The sequence below is a fragment of the Pongo abelii genome, chromosome 3 (assembly GCF_028885655.2).
Source record: "Pongo abelii isolate AG06213 chromosome 3, NHGRI_mPonAbe1-v2.0_pri, whole genome shotgun sequence".
Taxonomy (NCBI): domain Eukaryota; kingdom Metazoa; phylum Chordata; class Mammalia; order Primates; family Hominidae; genus Pongo; species Pongo abelii.
The window spans coordinates 61156607-61175359 of NC_071988.2; the positions used below are offsets into that span (position 1 = coordinate 61156607).

The following is an 18753-nucleotide window of genomic DNA, read 5'->3' on the forward strand; positions in this document are numbered from 1 at the left end:
ACCTGCATGACAACGAGGAAAAGGCTAAGGTACTTCTCCCAGAAGCCTCGCCCCACAAACAAGTAACTACAGAGGGCAGGTGGTGAATCTCAGAAAGTAACAGTCCCTGAGTGATCATAAAGGCTCATGGTGCCAGGCGCAGTGGCTCACGCCTGTAATTCCAACACTTTGGGAAGCTGAGGTGGGTGGATCACCTGAGGTGAGGATTTTGAGAGCAGCCTGACCAATATGGTGAAACCCCATCTCTACTAAAAATACAAAAATTAGCCGGGCATGGTAGCATGAGCCTATAGTCCCAGCTACTCGGGAGGCTGAAACAGGAGAATTGCTTCAACCTGGGAGGCGGAGGTTGCAGTAAGCTGAGATCATGTCATTGCACTCCAGCCTGGGCGACAGAGCAAGACTCCGTCTCAAAAAGAAAATAAAAAAATTTTAAAAAGACTCAGGGCAAGAGGTTCCAGAGGCACTTCCGAGAGTTCTAATCCTGCTGCACGTGGCTCTTCTCCTCCACCCACTGCCCCGCAACCACAGCTGGTCATCTTGCGCTACAAGGCCAAAACTCCCATGACCAGCCATCTTCGAGGGGGAAGAATCACTGCAGACATTTGGGACCCGTCCATATCCAGATACACATCACCAAGAGGGCACTGTATTTTGGGGGCTGTGGGTGAAACTTTGATGAATCTGTAAAAAGCAGTTTCACTTCAAGATGAGAGAATGAATGAAACAAAGAATTAGTGGAGAATTTAAAAGTTAAGGTAGAGACTCGAAGCTACACATGTGAAAAATGTGTGAGGGAGTGAAAGAAAAAAGAGGGAGTAAGATCAAGGAGTATTTTTTTAACAATAGGTGAAGCCTAAGGATATTCATAATGAAAAGGGAAAGAAACAGTGAAGAGAGAGGAGATAATCTCAGACCACAGCTCCCCGAGAAGGTGGGAGACAAGAAGGTTATAAGAACAAGCAAAATGTCTGGCTTTGGAAAAAGGCAAATTTCTGCAGGAGTAGGGAAGAAGACTTGGCTAACCCAAATGAGATCAGGTATATGAAAGAGCCTTGAAAAGCGTGCTGGTCCACCCAAATGCAAGGTATCATTATGAAGCCTACCAGAACAGCTAAGTTTGTGTTTGCTGCTTGCTTTTTACATTAATCCTCTTTCACATTCATGGATAACTAAATATTATAGTTAAGAAAACATGTGAACACTATCCAGACAATGAAAAGACAACCTACAGAATGGAAGAAATTTGCAAATCATGTATCTGGTAAGTGACTGATGCCCAGAATACATAAACAATTCCCACAACTCGACGACAAATAAACAACCCCATTCAAAAATGGGCAAAGGACCTGAACAGACGTTTCTCCAAAGAAGCTATACAAACGGCCAATAAGCACACAAAAAGATGCCAACATCATTAGCCATCAGGGAATTGCAAATCAAAACCAAACTGAGACACCACTTCACATCCATTAGGATGGCTATTATCAAAAGGCAGGAAACAAGAAGAATTGGTGAGGATATAGAGAAATTGAAATGCTGTGTGTGCATTGCCGTTGGGAAGGTAAAATGGTGCAGTTGCTGCAGAAAACACTTTAGCAGGTCCTCAAAATGTTAAGCATAAAATTACAATTTGATCCAGCAATTCCATTCCTTCATATATATCCAAAAGGATAGAAAGCAGAACTCAGATACCTGTACACCAATGTTCATAGCAGCGTTACTCAGAGTAGCCCAAAGGTGGAAACAACCCAAATATTCATCAACAGAAAATTTCATTTTTTTTTTAAAAGTCATACAATGGAATCTGATGCTACAACATGGATAAACCTTAAAAACACGTGACCTGAAATGAGACACAAAAGGCCAAACATTCTATGATCCCACTTACATGAGATCCCAGTTATATAATAGGCAAATTCATAGAGACTGAAAATAGAACAGAGGTTACCAGGGGCTGCCCCTGGTAAACAATGAGGAGTTATTGTTTAAAGGGTTCAGAATTTCTATCTGAGATGATGAAAAAGTTCTGGAAATGGACAGGTGGTGATGCCTGCTTGACACTGTGAATGTACTTAATGCCAATGAACTGTCCACTTAAAAATGTTTAAGATGGTAATTTTTGTTATATATATTTTACCACAATAAAGAATTTTTTTGGCTGGGCACAGTGGTTCACACCTGTGATCCCAGCTACCTGAGAGGCTGAGGCAGAAGGTCACTTGGGCCCAGGAGGTCGAGGCTGTAGTAAGCCATGATTGCACCACTGCATGCCAGCCTGGGCAACAGAGCATGACCCTGTCTCAAAAAAAATTAATATTTGAAGGGAAAAAACAAGAATACTAGAAATGCAGATCTAATAAGCAAGCCCAATATGACCTGTTAGCACAGTATCAAAACAGAACTTCTTTTCTTCTTTCCTTCTTCCCTTTCTTCCTTCCTTCCTTTCCTTTCTTCCTTCCTTGCTTAAGTTCTATATGAAATAACTAAACATTCTGAGGAAGACAGATGCCTGAGGGAATTATGATGAGAATTTAATTTTAAAAAGATAAATCACATTACGACAGGGACTGGCAGAGTGAGGTAATCTACAGCAGGGACTGTAAACAACAGCAGGCTGAACCAAAGACCCAGGAGGTGTTTCTATCTTCAGCAAAAGGGAAAATGAAGAAAGAACAGAAATACATTTGCAAGCCCCAAATTTGTAAGGCATTCAGTTCTATAAAAACTCCTTGCAACTGTCTTCAAGGAGAAGATGAATTAAATAATTCAGGCAGGGCTAGTTTTACTGGCTGTGAACTCCCATCCAAGGAAACAAAGCAACATAACCTGGATTCCATGTCAGCAGAAGGTCAGAGATCAGATCTTATGCTAGCTCAGAAACTACAGTCTACCACTCTAGGTTCCCAACACTGTGGACAGAATTTGTAGGAAATCAGTTTAAAATCCCACGTGAATAATCCTCAGTGAAAGGTAAATCCAGTTTGCTCAACCTGGTGTCTCACATAAAGAACAAGCCAGTTTTAGGCATACCTTTCTACTGCTGATTACTGCTGAACCATTTCATATCACCAGGGAAAAAGGTTTAGGGCCAAGATGAATGTTCACATGCCTCAGCCTTCCACTTAATTCAACAAGAATCATCTACAAACCAAACTCTAAGACCTCAGGATAGACCCGGCTAATTAGTGATTCTTCTTAAAAAAATCATAATGACACTGTTATGATTATAAGAGGTAGAATGGTCTCCTAAGATGCATTCCAATTGTAATTAAAACAGGGCTGTCCCAGAGCTCCCATTTAGTTTTAATTTATATTAAAATAACTTAGAAGAGCTATTTGATACATTGAACAACTGCCTTAAATCTGGTTGCTTAAATGTCAGTATCTTCCTCCTTCCACAAGCCTCAAAATTTGGGATGAATAATGTGCTGAGAAAAAAGAAGTAGGATCCAAATTACCAACACAAGTGGCATTTTTTTCATGACATCAAATAAACTGTTTTTTAAAATGAGATGATGCTGTACTTAAGCTATTTGAAAGATGGAGTGCAAAAAAGATTCTGCCCATCAACAACCACATTGGTGGAACTAATCAAAACTGTAAGAACTACATCTATTTGGAAACTGATTTTAATCAATGTAGAAGAGACTGAATTCCCATAGCTTTTCACTTAATTAGACCTACGATGCTGGATCTGGAAGAGATTCCAAATATTCTTGTGGCATCTATTCTATTCAAAGCACTCTGGGCTACTTTATATAGAAACAGAAGTACTTTTTACTCCACTCACCTGGCTTTACTTGCTTTATAGCACTTATCACAATCTGATGGTATATTATATACTTATGTATACATACACAATTTGCCACTGTTTACTGTCTCTCTCTCCCACCAGAATGTCATCTCCACGGTGCAGGAATCCTGTCTGTATCCCAATACCCACGACAGTGCCTCATGCAGAGTAACATGGAAATTACTGTTATCTATTTACTGGCCAACTAGATAACACTTGCCCCACTCTTTCACCTAATACATGAGATATCTGGGCCAGGCATAGTGGCTCTCATGTCTATAATCCCAGCAGTTTGGGAGGCCAAGGCAGGTGGATCACTTGAGCCCAGGAGTTCAAGACCATCCTAGGCAACATGGCAAGACCCCATGTCTACAAAAAAAACACAAAAACTAGCAGGCATGGTGGTGAGCTCCTATAGTCCCAGCTACTTGGGAGGCTGAGGTAGGAGGATCCTTTGAGCCCGGGAGGTCGAGGCTGCCGTGCGCCATGATTGCGCCATTGCACTCTAGCCTGGGTGACAGAGCAAGACCTTGCCTCAAAAAAAGAGAGAGAGAGAGAGATTTGATGCTCAGAAAAGTGGAGTGAGAAAAAGCTGGGCCTTAGAACCAGGTCTCTTAACTCCTAGTCACCCTTCAAAGTCAATGGATTATGCTGCTCCCTGCTCTGACAGCTCTCCATTACCCAAGTGTCAGCACTGGTCTTAGTTTATACGGGCTGCTGTAACAAACTATCATTGACTGGGTGGCTTATAAATAACAGAAATCTGCTTCTCACAGTTCTGGAGGCTGGGAAGTCCAAGATCAAGGAGCTGGCAGATTTGATGTCTGGTGAAGGTCCATTTCCTGGCTTATAGATGTTGTCTTCTTGCTGTGTCCCACGTGGTTGAATGGGTGAGGGAGCTCTCTCTGGTGTCTCTTTTATAAGGGCACTTATCCTATTCATCAGGATTCCACCCTCACGACCATTATAATCACCTCCCAAATGCCCCGCTTCCTAATACCATCACATTGGGGTTTAGGATTTCAACATATGAATTTTGGGGAGACAAAAACATTCAGTCCACTGCGGCACTCTTTAGTCTTTTCAATCTCTCCAAATTGTTCCTGGCCCACTTCTCTAGTCTTGTCTCCTGCCCCTCCCCTCCATGCCTGACGTTCCTGCCACCTCACACCATAGCTACCGAGCTTCCCACATTTTTGCTCACTCTGCCCCTACCTTTGGAATACCTTTCCACCCTGTCTCCATCTGTTACATTTCTACTCCTTCTCCAAGACCCAGCTCAAATATCACTTCCTCCGTGAGCTTCCTCCTGATCTTCCCTTATTCTACCCTGTTACCAGTATTCACTCCCTCCCCTGTGCTCTCACAGCACTTTATCCATTGCAGTGCACTTTCAATTCAGCCCTGTCTTTCTTCTGTACTAGATGGACTATGAGTTCTTTATTTTTACATTCTCTAGAAACTCCACAGTAACTGGCATCAACAGCTGTAGTAGGGAGGCGAGAAGGAAACAGGGGACACGCGCCACTCCTCCACGTTCAGTACGACTCCCAACATCCTAACTGACTGCCCCGATGTCCCAAAGGAACGAAATCTGATACTGCTAGAAAGGGGATATGTCATTAAACATGGCAGCCCACGAAATCAGCTAGGAAATTCTGAAAAAGCATACATCATAATGTACTTGTTTGGCAACTATGCAAGAATGCCGCATTTTCTTTTTCAAGTTAGAAGTTACAGGCCAGGTGCAGTGGCTCACACCTGTAATCCCAGCACTTTGGGAGGCCGAGGCCAGTGGATCACATGAAGCCAAGAGTTTGAGACCAGCGTGGCCAACATGACAAAACCCCTTCTCTACTAAAAATAGAAAAATTAGCCAGGTGTGGTGGCGCATGCCTGTAATCCCAGCTACTCGGGAACCTGAGGCATGAGAATCGCTTGAACCTGGGAGGCGGAGGTTGCAGTAAGCTGAGATCATGCCACTGCACTCCAGCCTGGGCAACAGAGTGAGAACCTGTCTCAAAAAAGAAAAAAAGAAAGCACAACAAAATACTTCGGGCCAAGACCTACCATTGTCACATTCAAGCAATCTGTACTTCTCCAACTCCTGTTCTTGTCACACTATGCCCATGGTACCCAATACATGGTATATGTTCAGTACAGGTTGGCTGACATGAGAGAAAATGGGTTTATCATGACTGGCTGGGTGGAATGTGGATGGAAATGGAAATTTTCTTTTCTTTTTTTAAGACAAGGTCTCACTCTGTCACCCAGGCTGGAGTTCAGTGGCACAATCTTGGCTCACTGTAGCCTCAACCTTCCAGGCTCAAGCAATCCACCCACCTTAGCCTCCTGAGTAGCTGGGACCACAGGTGCACACCACCATGCCCACCTAATTTGTGGGAGGGAAGTGTTTGTTTTTTGTTTGTTTGTTTGTTTTGTAGAGGTGGGGTTTGGTCTTGTTGCCCAGGTCGATCTCAAACCCCTAGGCTCAAGTGATCCACCCACCTCAGCCTCCTGAGTAACTGGGACTACAGACAGGCGCCACCAAGCCTTGCTGGAAATCTTCATTAAACTTCAAAACAAAGGACACAGTTACTTATTTTGCCTGCTTGAAGGTAACCATTCAGAGATTGCTGTCTTGCTTTATTTGTCTCTACCTAGGATCAACCGGGGTTGTTTGTAACAGACAAAAATAAAGAAAAATGATAATCTGTAAATATTTTTATAAACCAACATTCCTCCAACCTTCACAATGCACAGTGGCCCTTCTAAATGGACAGATTCATAAAGGTTAATTTCTAGTATGGATTATGAAATTAATTGAAGTGTCAGAGGTTCCCTGACAAAATTGTGTTCACTAGTTGTCACTGGGCCACTGATAACAAATTAAGTGACTTGGGACTCTGCATGGGCCAAAAAGAAAGGCTAGAGCAGAAGCTGCATAAAGTAAACATCTTTAAGATGCTAATCACTACAGTCACATCTGAGCTGCCTATGTTGATTAGGAAATACAAATCTCAACTAAAAATAGCAGACAAAAAATTTTGATCATGAAGTTCTCCTCCTTTTTATCTTTGCTAGTTAAAGACCATTATGCTCACAAAACTGACAGGAAGCCTACATTCTGAGGCCATGGCTTTTGTACCAGCCAACCCTGGCTATTCTTTCCAGATTGGAACATCAGGAGCATCCGTGGTTAAGAAACAGTCACTCACGGTTCATATGCTTCCTTCAGAACACAGGCAAAAGACCTCCCTTCATCTCAGCTCTCCTCCTTCCAAAAATGATTCAGCCTGAAAGCATTGCTGCTTTGTCCATCAAGGCTCACTCAAAACTATCGGAGGCCAGGTGCGGTGGCTCACACCTGTAATCCCAGCAGTCTGGGAGGCCGAGGCAGGGGAGTGCTTGAGCCCAAGAGTTCGAGACCAGCCTGGTCAACATGGTAAAATGCTGTCTCTACTAAAAATACAAAAATTAGCCAGGCTTGGTGGCGCACAACTATAATCCCAGGTACTCAGGAGGCTGAGGCAGGAGAATCACTTGAACCTGGGCGGCGGAGGCTGCAGGGAGCCGAGATGGTGCCACTGCACCCCTGGCACGGTGGCTCATGCCTGTAATCCTAGCACTTTGGGAGGCTGAGGTGAGTGGATCACTTGATGTCAGGAGTTCAAGACCAGCCTGGCCAACATGGTGAAACCCCATCTCTATTAAAAATACAAAAAATGAGCCAGGTGTGGTGGCACACACCTGTAATCCCAGCTACTCGGGAGGCTGAGGCAGGAGAATCTCTTGAACCTGGAGGCAGAGGTTGCAGTGAGCTGAGATTGCACCACCGCACTCTAGCCTGAATGACAGAGTGAGATTCCGTTTCCAAAAAAAAAAAAAAAAAACCAACGTATCTGAAATCCTCTGGTAATAGGAAGTACATATGAAAGTGCTGACTTAAATGAGCACCATATCTTATTTACCCCTGTCACAACTGTTAATGTCTAATATTTTAATGCAGGACCTCTGACCTATAGAGGAAGGTAAAACTAAGCCTAAACATCTACATTATAAATAAACAAAGCCCTCCACCCAGTGTATGTGTGTACACACACAACTGGCACAGTGAATATACACATACACACACACAACTAGTAAACACCTAACAGGCAATGGCTTAGGCACAGATCTTGCAACATACAATTGCCATGCACTAAATGGTCCTCTTGTGGTTCAGAGTTTCAGTCTTCCTGAGCCCCTAACCTATTAGCAGGGAGAGACTACAGGCAATGGAAAGAATTCAGCTCAGTTACTCACCTCCAAACCTTAGCCTTCTCATCAGTAAAATGAGGGTTGGACTAGACCAGCACTGCCCAACAGAAACATAATGCAAGCCACAAATGTGAGCCAAATACGTAATTTTAAATTTCTTAGTAGATACATTTTAAAAGTAAAAAAATGGTAAAATTAATTTTAACAATATTTTATTCAATCCAACATAGTCAAAACTATTACTTCAACGTGTAATCAACATTAAAAAACTATTAATGACATATTTTGCATTCTCTTTTCACACCAAATGTTTCAAATCCAGTATGTTGGTTTTTTTAAAAAAGAAAATAGAAACAGGACTTTTATCTTGTTGCCCAGGCTGGTCTCCAATTCCTGGGCTCAAGGGATCCACCTGCCTCAGCCTCCTAAAGTGTTGGGATTATAGGCATGAAGGCATGAGCCACCAGGCCCAGCACTAGTATGTACTTTTTATTTTTTTATTTTATTTTATTTTATTTTATTTTATTTATTTATTTTATTTTATATTTTATTTTATTTTATTTTTTATTTTATTTTATTTTATTTTATTTATTTATTTTATTTTATTTTATTTTATTTTTTATTTTATTTTATTTTATTTTATTTTTGAGACAGGCTCACTGTAGCCTCAATCTCCCTAGCTCAAGCAATCCTCCCACCTCAGCCCCAAGTAACGGGACCACAGACACGTGCCACCACGCCCAGCTAACTTTGGTTTTTTGGGGAGAGGGTTTGTTTTTTGTTTTTTGTTTTTTTTTTTGATAGAGACAGGGTTTTGCCATGTTGCCCAGCTGGTCTGGAATTCCTGGCCTTGGCCTCCCAAAGGCTGGGATTACAGGTGTGAGCCATAGCACTGGCCCTAGTATGTATTTTAAATTGATAGCACATCTCCATTCGGACTAGCCACATGGGACCAGCAGGACGGTATAGGGCAGCACAGGCCTAGATGATCTCTGATATTTCTCTTAACACTAGAAGTTATTTTAATAAAGGGAATGACAGATTTTCAGATCAAGGTCTACTTAGAAGAAGTATAAAGCATTTTCCTAAAATTCTTAGTCTGTTTACCCTCATTCAAAATGGTGTTTTGCTTTTTTTAAACTTTTTAAATTCAGTGGAATTGGATCTATAAACAACTAAGTGGTTTGATCTACTGCTTTTAGCATGACTGTTCTCACTGCCACAATCACTGTCCTACAAACCTCCAGGGAGATTAAGAATACTCAGAACAAAGTATAACTACTGAATGAACGAGACATCTCAAAAATCATAACTTGAAAAGACAACTGTTCAGATGAAAGTTCAACAGAAATGGCAAAGAAAAATATTTGAAAACCATGTTATCTTCTATCTATTAAGATAATGCTATAAAAATAATACAAATGTGCACAGGCTTTTGGAATTGTTTCTCTAATTACTCAATATCTATGAGAAAGATTCATGCTGCTGCTCCCACACTGTCTTGCTTATTAATGCCTTTGTGATCAATGATCTGCCTTCACCAGATGGCTGGCCTGGGTTAAGAGTACAATATGCGCTCACAGAACAAAGCAAAGCTAACTGGCCTTCCCAAGAATTGAACCTGTGACCCTGACCTCATTAACTCTAGAAGACAGTTAACCCATCACAAACTTGCAAGGCCAGCTGCATCATAAATAAAGCCAGGAAAGCCCACTGCCTCTGTCACAGTGACAGTCTGGTGAAGAAAAAGTCATTCTAAATGTATTAAAAACTTTTCAAAATGAAGAAAAATCCTGACTGCAATCATTTAGGGCAGCCTGGAATTCACCAGCAGTGTCTTAACAGCCCTGCTAGATCTGTCACAATCTTCCCTAAGAACATTAGCTGTGGTCCCCACCCGAGACCATAAATGGTATTGGCAATGGGGTTTGGAGTAATGATGTTTCCTCTTTCAAAAATGGTGATCTTGGGACTATGGCCTCTCCTTTTTATTTTTCCCAAGTGAGGAAACAGCCCATTGTTAACAAGGGGTTAACAATTATTTTAACAAGAATTTTCACAGATTATTCCTTGAATCCGGTTTATTCTAGATTTAAATAATAATCAAGTTTTCAGGTAACCTGTTTCCCCCTCCCTGTCTCCTTATCTTCCTTCTTGCCAGCCAATCCCTCCCCAGGTGAGCGGGGTGAGGCCAGTGAGCCTCCAGATAAGATCGTTCTTACCTTCCCTGGTAAAAACCAAAATGCCTTTTTAGCAAGTTGTCCTTCCTTTTTCTAATTCCTCTTAGCAGCTGCTACCTGCTCTTAAACTCTATTCTAACAACCGTTTCTAGTGGGCTAAGTATTTACTTCTGATTTAAATATTTTTTAAAGTGTTTCAGGGACGCAGTTTCTGTGTCTTTTCCTCAATTCATATTGAATACAGTACCAGTTTCAAAAGCAAGCTTTTTGACATTTCTTCTTAGTCCCCAAAGTATGCCACTTGAAAAACACTAAAAACATCTGAAAGACCTGGTGAAGACCTTAAAATCTGACTGAAATATTTACGTTTCCATTTTTGACATTTTAAATGGTATCACTTTTTCACATATAAAAGCTTTTACATATGGTTGTTCTATTTGGCTTCTTAAATATGTCTGATAACATGTGACTATAAGGCTGACAACATGTGACTATAAAAATATCTCTTCAGGGTTGTTACTCAGTTTTTTTATTTCCACAAAGTTACTTAATATGTATTTCTTTAGTTTAGAGAAGAGTTTATAATCTGGTACTTCTCATATACGTGTGAAAATCATACATTTATGTAAACCTAAAATATGCATATGCATCTACCTTAAAGCCACCAGAACAAATTAATATCTAAATTGATTTTGTTCTTATCTCTATGAATTTTCACATCAGGATAAAAAGGAGCCCCTTAGTGGCGGCTCATGCTTGCAATCCCAGCACTTTGGGAGGCTGAGGCAAGGCAGGTAGATCACTTGAGCCCAAGAGTTCATGACCAACCTAGGAAACAGAGAGAGACCACATCTCTACAAAAAATAATTAACCAGATGTGGTGGCATGCGCCTATGGTCCCAGCTATTCAGGAGCTTGGAAAACACTAACCTTAATTCAACATTGTCAGCTTCAAAACAATTTTGACAGTATTCAAAATTGTCAGCTTTGAAAACACTAACCTTAATTCAACAAATAAACTGTTTAAATATATGATTAAAAGTTTAAAGCCCCATGCACACAGGAGTATCCAAAGCTATAATGCAAGAGCAGTGGCATGTGTATACATTTTTAGGCACCTGGTAATCATGTTATTTATGAGTTACACTCCTACATATAATAGCAATAATGCAAACCAGACACCGTAAGAGTTTTAATCTAGAAGATATAAATGTAAAAAAAAAGTGAAATTTGCCTTTATTATACAAAAGCATCTATTTGTGTATTCTAAGTATTATTTATAAAATATATTTCCTGAAAACAGCCTTAATTATTCCTGACAATGTGTTTCAGAGAGGGAAGTCCTAGAAATATCAAAATATTAAAATTAAAATACTGCTACAAATACACATAGGAAACGTGTAAAGAACTGAAAAACCAAAAAACAAAAAATGCTAATAGGATACTTGCTGGTGGTTTCTTAAAGTACTTTACAAAGTAAATACTTTTACCACCTTGTGATTTTAAGACCAATCAATACACTATAAAGTACTCTTTTGTAGCTTGTAAGGCTTCATTTTGCGCCTTAACAAAAGCCGACATTCATTCGTAATGAAGTCTTTTTATAGTTACACAGCTATTTCATGTCTCTTAGGAAGATATATTAAATCTCTGGATGCTCAATAAAAATGACCAATTAATTGACTCTATCACAAAAACCTGAGAAGCTATTACAAAATATTTACATCAAAGACCAGCTAAAGCCAGAAAGAATTACATTATGCTTCCTTAACTTCCCTAAGTTGAAAACTGACTTGAAATGAGTCATTTCAAAGGAAGCTACAAAAGATGTACCACAATGGGTAAATTCTCAATGTCGACATTCAAATTTATGTTAAGGAAGAAATGAAATATCTTCAGAAATCACTATGAGGGAACATCAGAAAACTATGGGGGTTAAGAGGGCAGAGAGAGAACTCAGTTTGAATCTTTGCTTCATCCCTCTCTAAATTTAGGACCTTGGGCAAGTTAATAAAAAGCTCTCTGAGTCTTAATTTCAATTATCAAATGTAAACACAAGGCCTACTTACAGGGCTGTTGTGAGAACTAAATTAGATAACATACATAAATAGACTGCTTAGCACACAGTAACGTGACCATGATAAATACTCAATACATGATCGTAATTCCCAAGAAATGTTTAAGAACCTATTTTTAAATGTAATTTAGTATTCAAACTCCAACTGATGTTGTAAACCATTTGAAGAAAAGAAATAAAGATTCAACAACAGAGTTTTCTTAAATGCACTTAACCTGATTATCCTTTGCATTAGTGCTTTTCAAAGTGTAGTTCCTGACCCATTAATGGGATGTGAAATCATTTAGCGATCTCAACCAACATTTTTAAAATAAAATAGAATAAAAAATACAAGAATGCATTGCACATTCAAAGTCTAAGCATTACTTCATGAATTTTTTAATTACAGATATTTACAATGTATCTGTATACTGGGTGGCAAAGTAAAATGCATCTCTTACTGTGCAAAAATAAAAGTTTAGGCTGGGCGCAGTGGTTCATGCCTGTAATCCTAGTATTTTGGGAGGCCAAGGCAGGAGGATTGCTTGAGACCAGCCTGGGCAACACAGTGAGACCTCATCTCTTTAAAAAAATAAAAATAAAATAAAAAATTAAAAAGTTTAAAAGCCATTACTTTACATTAAAATAATGAAAATAAAAATTAGCTGACACTGAGTGCTTAGTTTGTACTAAACATTGTGCTGTGCCCATATTATTTTATTTGATCCTCACAAAAATGTTCTAAATAGGATTACTTCCCCCATTTTACAGATGGGGAAACTGAGGCTTAGATTTAAATCACTTGCCAAGGATGCAGAGCTAGTAGCTAGTGAAGTCAACGCTCAAATTCAATCACCTGCCTCGAGAACTTGTGTATTTAACCACTCCCGTAAGTACTAGGTTGTAAAATATACCTTTTCTTTATATAAAAGTTATCCAAAAGGTAGACTTTTTCATGAGGTCTAATTCCAGTGTGATTTTCTGGGGGACAGTGTATCTTGGAGAAGGCTGTGTGATTCAGGGGAGAAAGCTCTGGGCGTGAGATCCAGCTTCTGTCCCTGGCATTGTTGCTTTAGTGGCAAGGAGCTGGCAAGTCATTTAATCTCGCCATGTCTGGATTTCCTCACCTACAAAACGGGAATGATAATATCTGCCCTGCCTCCCCACAGGCCATTGTGAGAAACTACATGCACATACAACAAGTGAAATGTTCTATCGTGCTACTCAGTTACAGGAGATGATTTAAAATGATGAAAAAAAACCACCCAAGAGGCCCCATTCTTGGAAGAAACACACATCAACTATGACTGAAAAAGGAGGTCACCAAGCTTTCATAAACTGTATGTGGAAAACCTCTGCACAGTTGTTGGCACACAGTAGGCCTTCAGTAAATGTTCGTTGAATAAAAAGAAGTAAACAAATTCCATCTGTACACGTTTTATCCACTTGTATTTTTTTCACATATTCATTCTTTCTTTCCACGACTACATACTGAACACCTACTGTGTGCCAGATCAGAAATACAGACCACAAAAAAGACTAAAAGATTGTCTCTTGCCCTGGAGAATTTCAAATTAATGTCAATTAATTGGTCTGAAATTGGGTAAGAGAAAAACTGTAAAACACAGCTTCCTCATCTAGCGATAATAATAACTTCCATTTATTATAGTGCTTTGTAGTTTATGAAGAACTATGAACTATTATGAAGAGCTAGCTTTTGTTTCTCACACCAGTTGCCTATTGTCAAGTTGGTGTTAGCTTCCTCGTCCAAATTCGGTGGTCGGTAAGTACTGCTAAGTCTTTAGAGTGAAAGTTTCTCAATGTGTTAGAGATGACTGTAAAATTAAGCTTTTGAATAAAATTCATTTTAAATAATCAACAGTGGAAAGGGCGATCCAGTAACATGATTTTTTTCCCTGCCCACTTCTGAGTTGAAGTGATCTGTAATGCAACCATATTACATTTTTCAAAATGTTTCTCTTTCAAAGCTGCCTTTGAAATTTTTTTTCATATAGGCAATTTTCTCTTGAATATACTGAACAAGAATTCCCTTTTCCCAAAGGATAAAGGAGACAGTAGTGAAGGAGTCTTCTCTTTGTTGACTTTTTAAAAATTACTCAAAACTGACTGTTTTATTCAGATTCCTGAGTCACAAACAATGCCAAAGAACTGTGAGCCATTTTTTATATAATTCCACAATTACTATAGGTGATTTTTAAAGGAAACATTGATTTAACTCACAACTTAATGAATCAAAAATTTGCCACAGGATATTTACTAAGAATCTTTTTCTAAAACTGCGTTATCCTTTGTATTCTAACCACTCCCTCTCCACCACCACCACTTACCACCCCCAATACACACACACGCACATACACACACACACACACACTCCCTCACCTACACCAGATCAGTTTCCCAGCCATTATTCCTAAAACCATATTAAAATTTCACAACACATGGTCGTACTTACTAGGTTTTCTTCCCCCTCCCCCTCCACTGAATCAATGTGTCTTGAAATATATATTCTCTTAAAATTCAGAATTCAGAAAATGATTACGATGTCTCTAACTCAAGAACACATATTATAAAATTCAAAGTCGGCTTCTGTTTACTGATAATCACGAAAAAAAAAAAAAGCCATACCCCACCCACCGTATCCGTAGGGTTAGGAGGTCCAATCTCGCCACTACAGAGCTCTGCAAGAAAGGACGGTTATAGTGCCAGGAAAACCATCTCAACAAGCCCCGGGCGAAGATAAGGAAAACACATTTTACACCACGGGCAGCGCGCAGTCTCCTGGCCCCGGCCCTTGGTAAACAGGGGAAACCTTTGTCTTGCCTCAGCCATCAAACTGGTGGCTCATCAGAATTGGGGCAACAAGAGTTTGTGCGAAACGGTCTGGCAGAGGTTAAACAAAGCAATGCAGCTCTGGGGGCGGTGGGGAGAGGGCTGAGCCCGGACGGCGTCCGCGATCCCGGACGGCGAGGTCTCGGTCTGGCCCTTGCCGCGGTCGGGACCGAGCTAGGGACCCGGTGACAGGATGGCGAGGCGCGGGATGAGGAGAAGGCAGGCGAGGTCCCATATTCTCCGCAAGTTCCCGGGGCGCAGCCCGGCGGCAGGTTCCCCTGCGGGGATCCAAAGCGCGCAAGCCGCGCAGGTTCCTCGGGGAGGGTCCGCGCCTCCCACGCGGGGACACCGCCCCGAAGTCCACCGCCCGCCGCGCCGAGCCCACGCCCCCGGGGCCAGGTCCCCTGGAGTCCCGGGGCGCTGCGGGGGCCCGGCCCGGAGGGGCGCGAGTGGAGGAGAGAAGCCCGCCCCTGTCCCCATTGTCTGGCTCCGGCCGCGGGCCGAGCAGGCGCTCACCTGAGGTCCCCGCCTGGCGCTCCGGCTGGCAGAGCGGCTGGCCGGCGACCGGCGGTCCCGGGCGAGCTGCGGACTCGGCGGCACTGCGCGCGGCAGCCCCCGCATCAGCAGCGGCCGCGGCAGCAGCACCAGCAGCGCACCCGCCTCTCAGTCGGCCGTGGCCTCCATTGCTCTCCCCACTGCCGCCAGCGCGCGGCACTGCGCGCCCGGCCCCGCGCGGCGTGGTCACATGCTCCGCCGGCGCCTCGGGCGCTCGGACCCGCGCCGCCGCCCCGCCCGCCTTCGCCCAGGGACCGCTGAGCGCGAGGCGCCGGCTTCCTTCTCGCGCCCTCCGGGAGTGGCGCGCACCGGATGGCTGCCCTCCCCAGGGGTGCCCAGAAACCCGGAGCGGGGCCCCAAGGAGGGGCGTGGGGTTGACCAGTGCCCTCCCGGCTTCTGCAAAGCCTGACTCGAGGGAGTGCTGAACTCGTGGGGTCTGAGGTTACAGTGGTGGGCTCACAGCGAGGCTCATCCTGCGTGGGGCGAGAACATTGGACCATCGGTCACCACCCCACGGGTTGCAAATTCGGTCCCTGTTACCCGCAGTAGTCACTCTAATAGGAGATACCGGGAGCCCAGGAGAAGTTTCGTCCTGCAGAATCCCAGTCATAATAAATGGCACTGGGACTCCTGAGAGTTGAGTAAGTTGGAAAATGCCACCTAGAAATAGGCTAGAAATTCCATTGCTGAGTCGCTGTACATCTGAATGGAGTGACATTGACAATGCGCATTATTGTCCCCAGCCATAATGAAATTAAATAGTGATTTTGATGCTTTAAGGAAAATAATGACTTCTCCTTTTGTGAGCTAACGAAGAAAACAAGACTTATCCTTCATACTTTTTGCTATGACTATGCCAGTGCAACTACTGGAAATCAGTTTCTGGTGATCTTTTTAGTTTACTATGTATGCAAGGATGCTTAAAATAATTGAATATCATTATTAAACAGGAAATTTTAAAGCAAAATGACTAGACAAAAGATGCAAAATATGAAAGATAGCCCTAAACTATACCCAGTATTGAGCCAGATGTCCCAAATGCCAAAAATAGGACTAGTAATTTCTTTTTTTTTTTTTTTTTTTTTTTTTTGAGACAGTGTTTCTTGTTGCCCAGGCTGGAGTGCAGTGGCGCGATCTCAGCTCACTGCAACCTCCAACTCCTGGGTTCAAGCGATTTTCTTGCCACAGTCTCCTGAGTAGCTGGGATTACAGGCGCCCGCCACCACACCCAGCTAATTTTTGTATTTTTAGTAGAGACGAGGTTTCACCTTATTGGCCAAGGACTAGTAATTTCACTGCATGACTTAAAGGAGCAACCTTGAGACTGGGAGAATCTAGTGCATGTTACGTTATCCAACTGGTTTATTCTAGATAAACCTTTAAGTTAAATATCAGTATAATATATGGCTTTGTATTTTCGTGAATATAGATACTTAGTTCAGTGTGTACATATCCTAAACTATGTCTGCTTTATTCCAAATTAGAATAATGCAGAGTTTCAGAAAGGGTTGAGCAAATTTCTTTTGATTTGAGTCTAGTAGCGATAGAAGTTCCCAGAAGCCGGCCGGGCGCGGTGGCTCATGCCTGTAATCCCAGCACTTTGGGAGGCCGAGGCAGGCGGATCACCTGAGGTCGGGAGTTCAAGACCAGCCTGGCCAACTTGGCGAAACCGCGTCTCTACTAAAAATACAAAAATTAGCCAGGCGTAGTGGCGCATCGCTGTAATCCCAGCTACTCGGGAAGCTGAGGCAGGAGAATCGCTTGAACCCGGGACGCGGAGGTTGCAGTGAACTGAGATTGCGCCATTGCACTCCAGCCTGGACAACAAGAGAGAAACTCCATCTCAAAAAAAAAAAGAAGTTCCCAGAAGCCAAAAATCAAATCTATGCAGAACATATAGCTGGGATCTTGTTCTTGATATATATTATAGTCTTGCCAACTACATGAAAACACAAACAAATGTCCATATAAAAATTCAAATGTTCATAAGTCAAATGTAGGTCTACTATCTTTTCACTTTGTAGGACAAGGCACCCCAATTCATATACACCCAAAAAATATTGCCGGAGTTCTGGAGAAATGATGCTCATATTGGAGCATTCTAACAACTAGACAGCGTTTCATGGGCCTCAGAAATCGGAATCCATCAGGCACCACTTTTGACAGGTGCTGTTTTTTTTTCCTCACTTTTCAAATACATTGGTTCATAGCAACTACATCCAGGGCTATAATAAGATTGCATGGCACCCTAACCCCAAGTAGCAGTCTACTATTCCACGTTTTCGATAGCTAACTGCCTACCAGTGGAAACATTTTTCAGAGGGGCCATAATACAAAAAAAAAAAAAAAAAAGATGCAGAACATCTTAACCATTTAACTGCTGTGTGAGGGGTTATAGAAAATATGTGGGAAATAAATTTCGTAATTAGACCAGTAGTTTCAGCTGTAGGGATACTTGCACTGTAGGAGACATTTGGCAGTGTCTTGGGCACATTTTTGGTGGTCTACACTGGGGATAGCAGGTGCTACTACTGGGCATCTACTGAGTAGACGCCAGAGATCCTGCTAAGAATCTTACAATGCTCAGAACAGCCGCCACAACCAAGAATTATCCAGCCCCAAATGACAATAGTGCTAAGGTTAAGAAACGCTGAGTTAGACCAAGGACTTCCAAAGCCTCTCCATTCTATAATCCACCATGTCTGTGTATCATCCCTTTCCATGACTTTCTGTCCCTCAGCATGAGTCCACTGGATAATTCAATTAACTTCAGATATTTCCTTAAATTAGTAAAATGGGAATAACTGTTCTAGTTCACATATCTTTTAAATTACCATTATTATTGTGTCTGAAAATTAAGTAATGGAAAAATATAATAGGCAAATACTAACAGAAGAAAACATGGAGACAACTGCAAATCTATATGCAAAATAATCAATTTGGACCCTTATCTCACTATATAAAAAGTTAACTCAAATGGATCACAGATCTAAAGGTAAGAGCTAAAACTATAAAACTCTTAGAAGAAAACAAAGGCATAAATCATGTCCTTAGGT

General features: G+C 41.8%; 1 protein-coding gene across 1 annotated transcript in view; it reads right to left on the reverse strand.

Moving 5' to 3' along the window:
* The window catches only part of CRACD (capping protein inhibiting regulator of actin dynamics), a 279184-nt gene extending 263367 nt beyond the window's left edge, over positions 1-15817 (reverse strand). Inside the window, exon 1 of the mRNA XM_054553975.2 lies at positions 15659-15817. The gene's annotated coding sequence lies outside the window, so the exon portion shown is untranslated. The remainder of the gene's footprint in view (positions 1-15658) is intronic.
* Between the last annotated feature and the right edge of the window lie 2936 nt (positions 15818-18753).